This window comes from Paralichthys olivaceus, chromosome 16, assembly GCF_024713975.1.
Source record: "Paralichthys olivaceus isolate ysfri-2021 chromosome 16, ASM2471397v2, whole genome shotgun sequence".
NCBI lineage: Eukaryota > Metazoa > Chordata > Actinopteri > Pleuronectiformes > Paralichthyidae > Paralichthys > Paralichthys olivaceus.
Genome location: NC_091108.1, coordinates 22,847,334 through 22,862,458, shown reverse-complemented (window position 1 = coordinate 22,862,458; position 15,125 = coordinate 22,847,334).

The following is a 15,125-nucleotide window of genomic DNA, read 5'->3' as shown; positions in this document are numbered from 1 at the left end:
CTCTCATATATCCCTAAATTAGGATCTGGGACAATATTTTGGTTACATGGATTTCTCATGTGAATAAATCAGTAAGAGAAATGTATCTAGTATATGAGACTGTCCCGGTTATGGTTTTAATTGGTCACGTTATGGATTATTTGGTCAAGGTTATGTATTTTTCTACGTTCCTCTCATGTTCCCTTCTGCCTTCCTCTGTGCTCTACCCTGTGATTCTCCTGTGTTGTTCTCTGTGTCCCTCTCCTGTGTTCCCCTCCTTGTCCCTCGCTATGTTTCACCCTGTGCCTTTCCCGTGTTCATCCCTGTCTTCGTTATTGTATTTTGTTCTCGTTGATAAGTTTGTTCAGTGTTTCCTGTTTTATTTTGTAGTCCTTGCTCCCTGTGTGTTTTCACCCTTTGACTTCCTGCCCTCATCAGGTTCACCTGTTTGTCTTGTGCCACCTGTCCCCAGTTACTCATTAGTTCAAGTGTGTATTTAAGTCTTGGTGTTCCCCCCATGTGATTGTTGGTTCGTCATCTCCGATTCTGGTCATGTCCTGTTCGTCTTCTTCGATTCTGGTCATGTCCTGTTCATGTGTCCCGTCTCGTCACGTTTCCCCCTAAGTTGTTTCCTGTCCTTCCTTGTTCCACTCCTGTTTTTGAGTGCGACTTTTGTTTCTTGAAGATTTCTTTTGTTACGTTTACCCTTTTAAATAAAAGACACTTTTTGTTAAACAATATTTAGAGTCTGTGTTTTGGTCCTTTCCTTCCCTTTTTTCCCAACACGTTCATTCCCTCCCCACGCACCTCCAAACCTGACAGTACGAACCAACCAGATATGGACCAAGCAGAGCTTTATCTTTTTTGTAGCAAGGTTTTTTATTTGGACTCCTTGGTGGACGAGCTGAGCACCGCAGGCACCAAGCAGCGTGCAAAGCTCCTGGAGAGGATGGCACTGGTGTGGGATTGGCTTAAGGACAGACCCTGGGTCAGCCACTTTGTCCCGCACCTGGTGACCATAGAGAAGAGACTAAAGGACATCCTCTCACCCCCAACTCCCCCCGCAGATCCCTACCTCGGCACCTGCCTGGCCTTTGGAGGCCCCCGCAGTCTGTGTAGAATCGCTACGGGGCGGACGCCGGAGGGGAGCCCCCTCACTCTGTTTCCATCCATCTCCACCAGCTCACAAGCGGCAACCTCAAGTCAGGATATCATGGATTCTGGCAGAAGCACCCCACGTTCCAGCATCAGGGGTCCCGGCTGATGTCACTCACGTTCCGTCATCGGGGATCCCGGCAGATGCTACCCACGTTCCAGCGTCGGGGGTCCCGGCTGACGTCACTCACGTTCCGGCCTCGGGGATTCCGGCAGATGCTACCCACGTTCCAGCGTCGGGGGTCCCGGCTGACGTCACTCACGTTCCGGCCTCGGGGATCCCGGCAGATGCTACCCATGTTCCAGCGTCGGGGGTCCCAGCTGACGTCACTCACGTTCCGGCGTCGGGGATCCCGGCAGATGCTACTCATGTTCCGGTCTCGGAGGTCGCCGTTCCTGTTCCTGCCCCACGGGCGGGGGTTCAAGCAGTCGTCTCGCCAGTTCCTGCCCTTCGGCTGAGGGTTGTGGTGAGCGGCTCTCCAGTTCCTGTTCCTGCCCCACGGTTGGGGGTTCAAGCAGTCGTCTTGCCAGTTCCTGCCCCTTGGCTGAGGGTTACGGCGAGCGGCTCTCCAGTTCCTGTTCCTGCCCCATGGTTGGGGGTTGAAGCAGTCGTCTCGCCAGCTCCTGCTCCTCGTCTGGGGGTTACGGTGAGTGACTCTCCAGTTCCAGTTCCTGCCCCATGGTCGGGGGTTCAAGCAGTCGTCTCGCCAGTTCCTGCCCCTCGGCTGGGGGTTTCAGCGGACGTCTCTCCAGTTCCTGTTCCTGCCCCACAGTCGGGGGTTGAACCAGTCGTCTCGCCAGCTCCTGCTCCTTGTCTGGGGGTTACGGCGAGCGGCTCTCCAGTTCCTGTTCCTGCCCCATGGTCGGGGGTTCAAGCAGTCGTCTCGCCAGTTCCTGTTCCTCGGCTGAGGGTTACGGCGAGTGGCTCTACAGTTCCTGTCCCTGCTCCACGGTTGCGGGTCTCGCCTGGCTCCGTTTCAGTTCCTGTTCCTGTTCCACGGTTGCGGGTCTCGCCTGGCTCCGCTTCAGTTCCAGTTCCTGCTCCACAGTTGTGGGTCTCGCCTGGCTCCGCTTCAGTTCCAGTTCCTGCTCCACGGTTGTGGGTCTTGCCTGGCTCCGCTTCAGTTCCAGTTCCTGCTCCACGGTTGCGGGTCTCGCCTGGCTCCGCCCTCTCCCGTGTTCATCCCTGTCTTGGTTATTGTATTTTGTTCTCGTTGATAAGTTTGTTCAGTGTTTCCTGTTTTATTTTGTAGTCCTTGCTCCCTGTGTGTTTTCACCCTTGACTTCCTGCCATCATCAGGTTCACCTGTTTGTCTTGTGCCACCTGTCCCCAGTTACTCATTAGTTCAAGTGTGTATTTAAGTCTTGGTGTTCCCCCCATGTGATTGTTGTCATCTCCGATTCTGGTCATGTCCTGTTCGTCATCTTCGATTCTGGTCATGTCCTGTTCGTCATCTTCGATTCTGGTCATGTCCTGTTCATGTGTCCCGTCTCGTCACGTTTCCCCGTAAGTTGTTTCCTGTCCTTCCTTGTTCCACTCCTGTCTTTGAGTGCGACTTTTGTTTCTTGAAGATTTCTTTTGTTACGTTTACCCTTTTAAATAAAAGACACTTTTTGTTAAACAATATTTAGTTTCTGCGTTTTGGTCCTTTCCTTCCCTTTTTTCCCTAGACGTTCGTTCCCTCCCCACGCACCTCCAAACCTGACATGAGACAGTATGAAACTAAAGTGACACTGAATGATCCTCTAACATAAATCATGGATAAAATGTGTAATGTGTAGAAATATATTGGCCTCCCACTGCTGTCTGCTCTCTACCCACTGCTCCTGTTGTATCGCTGCAAACTCCTCCACCATTTGAGCCAGCATAGTCACTGACTAGAGCTGCTGTGGATCCATCACAGCACTGACTGCATATTGGGCACCACTGAGGCAAAGTTGCCTGTCATGATGGGTCTCCCATCAACAGCCATTGACTGGTTTCATAATTTTATTGAAAACAGAAACAATACATAAATGCCTGGCATCACAATCTTTCTCTATAGTGGCAGCTCAGCTTATGCTTTTCTCCATGTCTCTCCTTCGATGTCTCTGTGTGACTCTTCTGTGAGTGACTGTGTGCATTGGACTTCTGGAGGTTTCATACTGCCAGACTGCTTGAACTTAGGCTGAGTACTATCTTTAAATAGGCTTCTCTGCTGGAATGTTACTGTATCTACTTTCTAAGATTAACTTGACTGCTTTGTTTGTGCTGTTTTTCTTACCTAGGATTGTGTGAGATAGGATTTTCACCGATTAAGGTGGGAAGCGTCTTTTTGTTTTTCAGCTCTGGTGAGTAACCACTCATTAGCAGGGGTGTGGTCAGCACAGCTGTAGCCAACCATCATCAACTGCGGTGTTTAAAAAACAGAATTAGTTTGAAGCATCAGCTTCAGCATATAACTTGTCAGATGAAGACTCAGAGGATAAAGGCAAAGAAATCTTGTCTTGGAGTCTTCAGGGGAGGCTAAGTAACTTGTTGCTCTGAACCTTTCTTATTTGAATATGTGTATATTCCTGTAAACATATCTTCTCATATATACTAGAAACCTCACTCTCGATCTCAACCGCACCGTAACCTTATCTATCCCACCAATTCCACACATACCCAACACCTTGTCATGGGGGCCTCTGGAACTGCCAGCTACCAGCAAGTGGAGTTCATCTCTGGCTTTGCTACTAAGCAATCACTTGACTTCCTTGCTCTCACTGAGACTTGGATCACACCAGCCAACACATCCACCCCTGCTCTCTCCTCAGGCTACTCTTTCACCCACCCACCGAGACCCACTGGCAGAGGTGGTAGTACAAGTCTACTCATTCCCCCCAAATGGAGTTTTTCTATCAACCTGCTGCCACATTTTACTCCACTGTCTTTTGAATTTCATGCTGTGACTGTAACTTATCTGGTACAATTACACTTTTTTGTTGTCTACCGTCCACCAGGTCCTTTGGGAAAGTTCTTGGAGGAATTAGATCTCTGCCTCTCGAACATCCCAGAAAACGGCCCCCCACTTGTCCTTCTTGGCGACTCCAACATCCAGAAAGGGAAGTCATCTGACTTACTACTTTTACTTTCTTCCTTTGCTCTCTCACTCAGTCCTTCCCCTCCTACTCATAAAGCTGGCAACCACCTGGATCTTATGTTCACCAGAAACTGATCTACCTCTAACCTCATTGTCACCCCACTTAACGTCTGCGACCACTTCTTCATCTCTTACTCTCTCCCACTCTCACGATCTGACAACCCTATGTCATCAATAGTCTCAGTACCTGTCCGTCAGGTCCCTCTCTCCCTCCTCTATGGCCTCATCTGTTTTATCAGCCCTTCCTTCATCTGACTCTTGCATCCTAACTCTGCCGCAGACTTACTCCTCTCCACTCTGCTCTCCTTTCTCGGTTATCTCGGTCCTCTTATTTCACAACAGTTGCACAAGTCCTCCACAGCTCCATGGCTGTCTGACTCAGTGCGCACTGACAGAGCCACTATGTGGGCATCAGAAAGCCTGCTTACTTATCAAGTTCTTCTCTCCTACTCCTCTGCCTCTATTTCTGCAGCCTGAAGCTGTTTTTATCAAACAAAAATGCTCAACCCACAAAAACCTCTTTTCCATCCTTCTTGACCCCTCAGTCCCCCTCCACCTTACACCCTTCTACCAAGGTGATTTGTCAACTATTTCACAAAAAGACAGATGATATACGATCCTCATTCTACAACCCACCCTCTGAAAAAACCTTTCCATCACCCACATCTTCATCTTTATCCAATTCTCTTTCCTCTTTCATCCCCTTGACTCCCAATCAAGTTATTGCCCTGGTAACATTTGCCCCCTTGACCCCATCCTTCTCACATTCTTCAATCAATTGCTCCCGACCTTCTTCATTTTCTCACCCATCTATTCAAGGTTCAAGAGGTTTTATTGTCATTGTACAAGTACAATGAAATTGGTTTTGGTAGCTCTCTGCTAGCCAACAGCATTAATAATAATATAACACAAATATAAAAATACAAATAACAATGGCTATAAAAATAGCAATGGTGATAAAATATACAGCAGGTTTAAAATGTGCAAATTGTGCAATGTTAACAATTGAATACATTTTTAAAAAACTGTTCTACATTTTAGCAGCCTGGTTGGGGGGGTGCTGGCTCAATCAGATGTCTCTGTGCTGTCTTGACTACTCGGGTCTCTCCGGTTCTCTGCTGTGCAGCTGAATCAACACTTATTAACACTTCCCTGTCAACTGGCAGTTTCCCTATCTAACTCTCTTAAGGATGCAAGAGTGAACCCTCTCCTCAAGAAACCCACCCATAACCTGTCTGAAGTAAACAACTACAGACCTGTCTCTTTCTCTCAAAAGCGTTATAGCTCCATAGTTATATCTTTTATCAACTCTCTATCTTCACCAGAACAGCCTTCCTGATCTTCACCAGTCCAGTTTCAAGGCACGTCACTCAACTGTGACTCTGACCAACTTCACATTGTGTGGTCATCCTTCTTGACCTTTCTCCTGTGTTAGTGACAAACTTGCTGGGGTCCCTCAAGGTTTTGTTCTGGGTCCCCTCTTTTTTTCCTGTAAACCAACTTTCTCTGCTCTCTGCACAACAGATGGTAAATAGTTTCCCTACCACAGCTATGCAGATGGTATTGTATTTATATGCCGCTTTTCTAGTCTTGATGACCACTTTAAGTGCATTACAGCACAGTTTGCTATTCACCAATTCACACACACACACACATTCATCAGCATTCAGTGTTCAGCATCCTGTCCAAGGACACTTCGGCATGCAGATGGGGAAGACTCGGGATCAAACTGCTGACCTTCTGGTTGGAGGATTACTGCTCTACCCCTTAACCACAGCCCATGACACCCAACTAATCCTCTCTTCGCCCCAGTCTGAACACAGGACAGACACGGTCTGACTGACATCTCTCAGTGGATGTCCGAAAACCACCTGAAAATCAAGACCAAGCTCCTTTTCTATCCAGGGAAGGGCTCTCCCACCCATGACCTTATTACCACCATCGACAATTCTATGGTAGCTCCCACCCAGACCACAACGAACCTGGGTGTGACACTCAGCAGTCAACTCTGCCTTGCCACCAACATTGCTGCAACAACCTGATCATATAGATCACATACAGTATGTCAGGCGTTTGACCTCCTCTCTGTAGGCTGACTCATGGTTGTTATTTATCAGTCCTATGATGGTGGTGTCGTCGGCAAACTTGACAATGGCGTTTGTGGGGTGGATGGGGTATAAGTCATTAGTGAGGATGGAGAAGAAAAGGAGGCTGAGAACACAACCCTGTGGGGTTCCTGTGTTCAGGATGAGAGTGGAGGAAGTGCGTTCTCCCATCCTGACACACTGAGGTCTTTTACTGAGAAAGTCCAATATCCATGTGCACAGTGAAACACCTAAGCCCAGGTTGCTTAATTTCTGGATCAGTTTATGGGGGACGACTGTATTGAAAACAGAGCTGAAGTCCACGAACAGCAGCCTCACGTAGGTGTTGCTGTGATCCAGGTGAGTGACGGCTGTGTGGAGAGCCGTCATGACAGCATCGTCCACCGACCTGTTTGCTCTGTAAGCATACTGGTGTTGGTCGAGGCCAGCAGGGATGGCAGACTTGATGAGGGGGGTGATGAGTCTTTCAAAACATTTAGTTATGATGGGGGTGAGAGCAACCGGGCGGTAGTCGTTCAGGCAGTTCACTATGCTTTTCTTGGGTAGTGGGACGACAGTGGCAGGTAGGAACAACAGACAGCTGAAGTTAGAGGTTGAAGATGTTAGTGAATACCTCTGTCAGCTGTTCTGTGCAGGCCTTGATTACTTGTCCCAGGATGCCATTTGGACCAGGTGCTTTCCTCGCATCCACTCTGCGCAGGGTGGCTCTGACATGGTGTGGTTCAAATTCAAAAGACTTTATTGTCATTGCAAAGTCGAACTTCGTACACTAGCACAACGGAATTGTAGCACAGTCCTCCTCCTCAATGCCAAACATAGAATTAACAAGACAAAGTCCACTACACAAATTGAAATAAAAATAAGGGGATTCCAGGACCAAAGGCATTTAAAGATGCGGACATACTATACAAAATAAATAATTGTACTGATACATATAGGAAATATGCATAAGTGTTATATTGAACCGTTATAAGAGATATTACATTATTTTGCATTTATCATTGCAAATGTAAATGGTTGCAGCTGTGGCCAGTCTTTGTCCACTGGTGGAGCAGGAAATGTGTCTGGGTTCCTGCTGTGTTGGTCAAAGTGACCAAAGACCTGGTTCAGTGTGTCTGGGAGGGCACTGTCTGTGGGGGTTCTAGCTGAGGTGTTGGTTTTGTAGTCGGTCAGAGTCTTTATCCCCTGTCACATGCTTCTGGAGTGATTGTTGTTAAAGTGGGCCTCGATGTGCTGTTGGTAGCTGCACTTAGCCCTTTTGATTCCCTTCATCAGATTTATCCGTGCCTCTTTGTAGCTTTGTGGGTCTCCATTTCTGAAAGCTGCTTTGCATTCCTTGAGCAGGGTCCTCACTTCACCATTGAGCCACGGTTTCTGATTGGGGAACACTTTAACTGTCTTTGTCTCTGACACCTGGTCAGCACAGAATTTCAGCCTCAGTGATATAGAAACAGGACAGTGGTCAGAGACAATAATGTTGTGATATTTGGCATTTTGAAACCCAGATAGGATTTTATCGTCCAGTAGAAAATAATCTATTGTGATATATACATTATGAACTGGAGAATGAAGTGAGTATTCTCTCCTTGAGGGGTTCAAGGATCTCCACACATCAAGTAAGTTTACATTAGCAAAATATGAATTCAGAAAATTAGAAGCATTGGGTGGTGTTATTCTTTGAGTAGAAGACCTATCTAGATATGTATCCAAAACTACATTTAAATCACCTCCAATAATCAGGTATGTGGATGATATATCTGGGATCAGGTTAAACAGTTTCCTAAAGAATTCTGGATCAAATCAAATTGTATTTGTGTAGCCCATATTCACAAATCACAATTTGTCTCATAGGGCTTTAACACGGTGTGACATCCTCTGATCTTAACCCTCAACAAGGGTAAGAAGAAACTACCAAAAAAAAAAACTTTTAATAGGGAAAAAAGAACATAGAATCCCCAGAGAGAGCCACATGTGAGGCATCCCTCACCCAGGACAGACAGAAGTGCAATAGATGCCAAGTGTAATGGAGAACGTCAGAAAAATAAGAGTAATTGCAGGATTGGTTAGAATAAATAGTTTGCAGCATGATGGAAGGTAAATTAATTGAGGAATTATTGTCAGTAATGGTAGAGTATCTGAGTATGCACCATTATAATCCATCATCATGATCCACTCCCGCCATAAGGATGCACCATCAGCTACTCTACTTTTCGATACTTTAGGGAGTAAGCCTGAATTCTGGGAGCAGAGTGCTCTAGTAGGGTGATATGGTACTATGAGCTCTTTATGGTTTGATGGTGCCATATTATTAAGGGCCTTGTAGGTGAGGAGGAGAATTTTAAATTCTATTCTCGATTTAACCGGAAGCCAGTGTAGTGAAGCTAATACAGGAGAAATGTGGTCTCTTTTCCTGTTTTTTTTTCAGGACATGTGGCGCAGCATTTTGGACATGCTGCAGGGTCTTTAATGACTTACTGCTGGAGCCTGATTATAAGGAATACAATAATCAAGCCTGGATGTGACAAAGTCATGGACTACTTTTTCTGCATCTTTTTGAGACAGGACATGTCTGATTTTTGAGATATTGCGCAAGTGAAAGAAGGTGCTCCTAGAAGTGAGAATCAAAGGACAGCATACTGACGAGCCTCCTCTGGGTCCATGAGGAAACTCTCTGTTCCGTTGTGTGATACTCTCAGCTTGGCTGGATAAAAAAGTTGGAATCTGATTCCAGGTCTGTCGTGAAGTATCTTCCTCACTTGGGTAAACACCACTCTGCGTCTGATCTCTTCAGGTGGGAAGTCTCTGAAAATTCGGATTTGTTGGTCGTGAAATGATAAGTCCCTGGCAGACATGGATTTCTGCATTATGTCCTCAAAAGCATGGCAATAATGAACCCTAACTGTTTCTGATGAGCCATTAGCTGCTTTTGCTAGCTCATTCAAAGTTTGGTTCTGAGTTTCTACCTGGGCCTTTAGCGCTGTTATGGCTACTTCGTTTCTGGCTTTCCTATCTGTTCATCGCTCAACAGCGCCCCCATCCAGGACATGGTTAAACCTTACACCCCACCCCTCCCACTCCACTCTACATTGGCCAATTGGCTTGCTGCTCCCTCACTGCAAGGGACACCGAGCCACGACTGTTTGCTGTCCTGGCTCACAAATGGTGGAACGAACTCTCCATTGACACCAGGAAAGCAGAAAGTCTACACATCTTCCACCAGAGGGTAAAGACACATCTCTTCTGACTAGACCTTGGCTAAGAAGATGATGTCTAATAACCATCGTCAACTTTGGTGTTTATATGTAAAACTCCTCTATTTTGTTAGCAGGATTACACCAAAACTACTCCATGAACTGCTGAGGAGGGGTTAGGCATGACCCAAAGAAGAACCCAGGATTACACTGTCTTTAATATTGCAAGATAAGGCTTTTTTTCAACATTTACCTTGATTTCTCAGAGAAATTTCATGGATTATAAATTTTTTTAAATTAGGCATGTTTAGGGCACTGATATTTAAGAGGGTGTGCAATATGGTGCAGATCTAAGTAAGTGTGTGTGTGTGTGTGTGTGTGTGTGTGTGTGGCTCAAGTTGAGTTCGGGAAAATATCTCCTTTGAAGATTCTCTCCTTCAAAATAATGAGACCCTTCAAAAACTGTCTCCTCCCTCTGTTATACACAAACGTCTTTCTCTATCTCCCTCTCTCTCTCTCACACACACACACACACCTTGTAATGTATAATCCATTTTCTTCCCTTTATTCTTGGACCCACTTCTTTCTTTCTCATCTCTCATTCTTTTTCTTCCAACTGCCTCTTTGTCCCCATATGTCCAATTTTCAAATGGTTCAATCTCTCACAATGTCAATTTTTCTGTCAACATCATTCCTGGAAAGAACATCAATAGTTAGTCCTAAAGCATTCAAATACTTTAATTCATCTCCTTAGCCAACCATCTCACAGTTGACCTGCTAACTAGTTCCAAGAGGATCTCGTAATCCTGACCCCAAAAGATCTACACTTCACCAAACAAATAATCAGATTCACCACTTCCTAGTTCTGGGAAATCTATTGTAAATGGTTTGGTAAATCATCTGTATTTATATAGCTCTTTTCTAGTCTTGGTGACCACTCAAAGCGCTTTAGAGTACAGTTTTCCATTCACCCATTCACACACACATTCATACAGTACATCTATTAGCAGCACTTTTTTTTCTATGAGGGGCAATTCGGGGTTCAGCATCAGATTGGGGATCGAACGGTTGGACGACAACCGCTCTACCATTCAACCACAGCTGCCTCCTGCAGTAGTTCTGAACCTAGCACCAGGATTTGCAGGTTTTTATTGCATCCCCAATTTACATTTAGTTTTTTTTAGAGAGAAAGTATTCTTCCTCACACCCTCTACTTTTTTTGCATTTCACTTAAGATTTATATTTTTTAGATGCATTTTGCTTTTCCTTCACTTCAACTAATTGCAATTAGTGATAAAAACATCTGAGCGCAGTCTGTATTGCTGTGAACACACAATCCAGGGAATACATAATGTAGTTTGGTGACCTATAAAGTCAGCCTTGCAAAGTGTAATAAAAATATGATTCCAAAGTGAAGAGAAGCTTTTAAGAGCTTCTCTATGTAATTGGTATGTCATTTATGAAGCGCTAGGATCATACATTTGCTTTTAATGACTGGAAGCTTTTGGCACCAGTTGAGATAATAAACAGCAATTTCCAAAAACTACATAAGCAAATTGAATATGATTTCAGGAAGACATTAATAGTGAAATGCATGTTATTCATTATTCTGGAGAGTAACCGCTAGATTTAGTGTTCTGTGCCTTGTTTCTGATTAACTGTGCCCACAATCATGCATGCATGAGACATACCTGCCTGAAGGTAAAGGATTTCATGTTGTTGTATGTCAAATATGAAATATTTTGGATCTAAGCCAATTCTTGGCCATTTTTTGTGAGGTGTTTAAATTACACAATTATTGGAAAAAAAACCCAGATGGATGATAATCAATTTTAACATCTCAAAATTTACTAACCACAAACATCATAGAAGATTCTGTTTCCATAAGCAACAAACTTTTCAGCCTAGTGAAATGTATCAGTTTGTAGAGAGAGAGGCTGCAGTGTCTTACCTACTGTTTGCTCAGACCCCAAGAGGACTGTGCATTGAAAAATCACAGCCAATTCTTCACTTATATGAGTTCATTACACTACATATAAGTTAGCTGATGCGTTTATCCAAAGCGACTTACAATAAGTGCATTCAACTGTGAGGGTTCAACCTCAGAACAGTTGGAATCATATAAGTATAATTCTATTAATTCTTTTAACTAGAGTTGACAGGATAATTTCATCCAAAAAGGTAAACTGGGAAAAGAGCGAAGCATTAGCAGTGGGGAGCTGGAGGGGGGATCTGCCCAGTCTACCAGGGGGGTTGACCTGGAAAATGGATAGTTTTAAATATCTTGGTGTGTACGTTGGGAAAGAAAACATAGTGCAGAAAAACTGTGGTTTGGAGAGACGTAACAAACTGTATTTTAAGGAAGGCAGCTGGTCTGGGAGGACACACTGCACTCTTTTTAATGTATTTTAATCTTTTAAAACTGAGTGGACTATCTTCTTTTTATCAGGAACTTTTAAGTATGGATCTGTTTTAAATGGAACCTACTTGCTCACTACACTGGCTACTTGAGAAACCTGGTTAATGGAGCCAGAATGGATATTCAGGACGGTACACCAGGTCTCAGCAGCTTACTGTACACCTCTGGGACTATCACCCTGAGGAAAGTGGTGGATGTAGCTGTGCCTGGACTTACAGACGAAACTGCGGTGGCTAAACTTCTTGGACTGAAGTCCATTCGGCAAAGCAGGAGTATCCTGAACAGGTGGGCTGACTGACGGAGGAGGAGGTCAAGATGCTGCAGAAATACAGCAGAGGAGAAGACACTCCCGCCACGGGATCCTTTAACAGAACTGGGCTTTGTTCCAAATCTGCAGGGAGCCTCAGGAACCTTATTATGTGGAATGGACTATAAGCTGGTGGACATGCACACAGCTAAAGGAAAAACTGTCTACACACAATATGTGAAAGCACTAAACAAAAACAAACTAAACAGGAGAGCTGACACAATGTGGACACAGAAACTGGATGTGGACAGTGGAGTAAAACCAGGTTGGAGGGTTTTATACAAACCTGTGAATTATACTGTATTGTAAAGCACTTCGAGTGCTATATAAATGCAAACTATTTACCATTTACAATGGAGGATTTTACATGGTGCTATTGCAGTCAACACTTTTATCTCTGCTTTTAATCCTTCTGTTACTAATAAGCCCATTTTTGGGGGAAGTGGAGACTGTTTTTAACTGTTTTTATGAATGTAACAGACTCTTTAAAGCCTTTTTAATGCACTGCAGTTTGTTTTTAGACAGTTTGGTGACACATGGTCTCAGACTAGCTTCATAGAAGAAAGCTGATGCTTTAAAGTGGCAGCTGCTCAACCTGATAGTAGGAGAGGCCAAGATGTCGATATACCGCAGCAAGAGTAGATTGAAGGGAAGAACAGAGAGGAAGTTTTCATCTCCTTAGTCAAGACCAGAAATGTGGATGATTTTATTGAAAAATGGTGCTATAAGGATGCAATATGTTGTGTGGCTGGAGACAACTTAAGGTTCAACATTCCTTTTAGGTGAAGAGTTAGTGTTTGTTACACACATTCATTACATAACGTTAAATATCTAACTTGCTGGAGCTCATTCACTCAACACACAGTTGCCTTCAGTTTAAAATATTTATCACCATGAACTCTAACGCTCCTCTCTCCGCTGTGTGGACTTGCTGGCTTCATGCCGGTTTAATAACTCCTTTCGCTCCCATTAGCATCGCCATTACTGCTGGTATCTTGCCTGGAGGTTAGCGGAGCTAAGCTAACAAGCCAGGTACAGAGACAATGATACCTGCTCATCACTACTGACAGAGAAATAAAATACAGTACTTTACTCACCACAGACACTGGAGCACAGACGTCTTTGACTTCTCCGTCAGGACAATCAGCCGAACAACAAACGATAATATTCATCCGACATGTGAGTGAAAACTCCTCCACAGACTCCGCTCGTGTTCGGTGATGGGGATTAGCCTGTTAGCTCAGGTGAAGTCGAGCAGACCACAGGCTAACAGCCAGAGTGACGAGCTAACGGTGACGTCACGTGTCAATCAAGTGATAATTTTTCACAATTTCAAACCTGTGTGTGTTTTTTTGCACTTCCGCATTGGCCTCATCGCTCCGCCCGGGATGTTGCCGCTTGGTCTGGACCAAGGGTCCAGACCTCAGTGGAGGTCATTGTACAAACCTCCAATAAGGAAAAGAAATGGAGACTTAAAGTGGGCTTTCATCTACTTCACTGCAAACAGTGGAGGAAAAATGCCCATCTTTCACTGTTCTTACACTGAGTGTCATTGTTTTAGGGCAGGCCAAGATGGCAGTGTACATAACCAGGAAGAGAAGGTGGAGGAAAACCTCCACATTGAGTCGCTCCCTGTCTGTGTCAACATGATCAAATCCAGAATATTGGTCAATTTAAGTTTTTACAAAGCAGCAGGTGACCTGGACTCTTTTAATGATCAAAAGATTTTATGTTCTGTGGCAGCTGGAGAACTTGTTTATGCTGATTACCTTGTTTGAGCTATTTATTTATTTACTCCCTAAGTGTGTTTTTTAAAATAATTTATTCGCTGGTGACTGGTACAATGTGAACTGTTAAAAATAAAGTTGTTTTTTAAAAATCTCTCTCTCCCTCTTTCTCTCTTAAACGGCTAGAGTCTCTCTGGACCAGGCAGCAAGCACTAGGCATACATAAAAAAATTCTCGCAAGGAATTTTCTAGTTTACAAAATAAGGTTTGCAATTAAAAAATCAAATCTATCAAAGTCTATGACAGTGCTCGGTGCTCTCAACACTGATTTGACATTCATTCAGTTTAGACTTGTGTGCTCCACTAAGGCTTCAAAGGACAAACTCTGATTATTGCCTTTACTGCATCAAGGTGTCCCCACCTGGCCCCCCTTGGCAGCACCACTGCACTGGCGCATTACTCCACTGGTCACCAAGTGACTCTGGTCCTCTAAAACACAATGCTGCATCTTAACCCAGATGTCTTGGTTATGCACACCATGTTACGTCTTGTGTTGTGTAGCAGGTTTAAACATGTGTCTTATAAACTCTAGAGTGAATCGAACAAGCACAAAGTAAACGTCAGTCCTGTACGTGTCCTAATAACTCTTCATCAGGGATGGTGTAAAGTGAGCACAGGTCAGCAGGGTTGTAAAAGTATCTGACAGGACACAGGTTTTATTATTCAATCAATATATTTGTTTGACAGCGAAGCTGCGCGCAAACAGGAATATAATTTTCATTAAAAAAAGGAAAGAAAAGAAAAGTACCCCAGAAAAAGGGCACCTTCTCGCCAGGAATAAAAGGGGCAGGGGCTTATGTGTTCAAGTGCCATGTAATTGATAAAGTTTTGAAGAGCCAGTCCCCTGTGTAGTTTAGTTAGTTCAGTAGTCTTTTGCTTTTCTTTCTTGTTGATAGGATCAATATCCATCTCTTCAATTCTTTAATTTGATTCTCTTAAGCTTAAAAAGCATATTAATATAGCCTATTAACATATTGTCAAATTAATTAACACCCTCTGTCATCCAGTAACATAATTCCCAGTGAGATGAGTTGCATTCAAATTGTTGTTCAGCTGT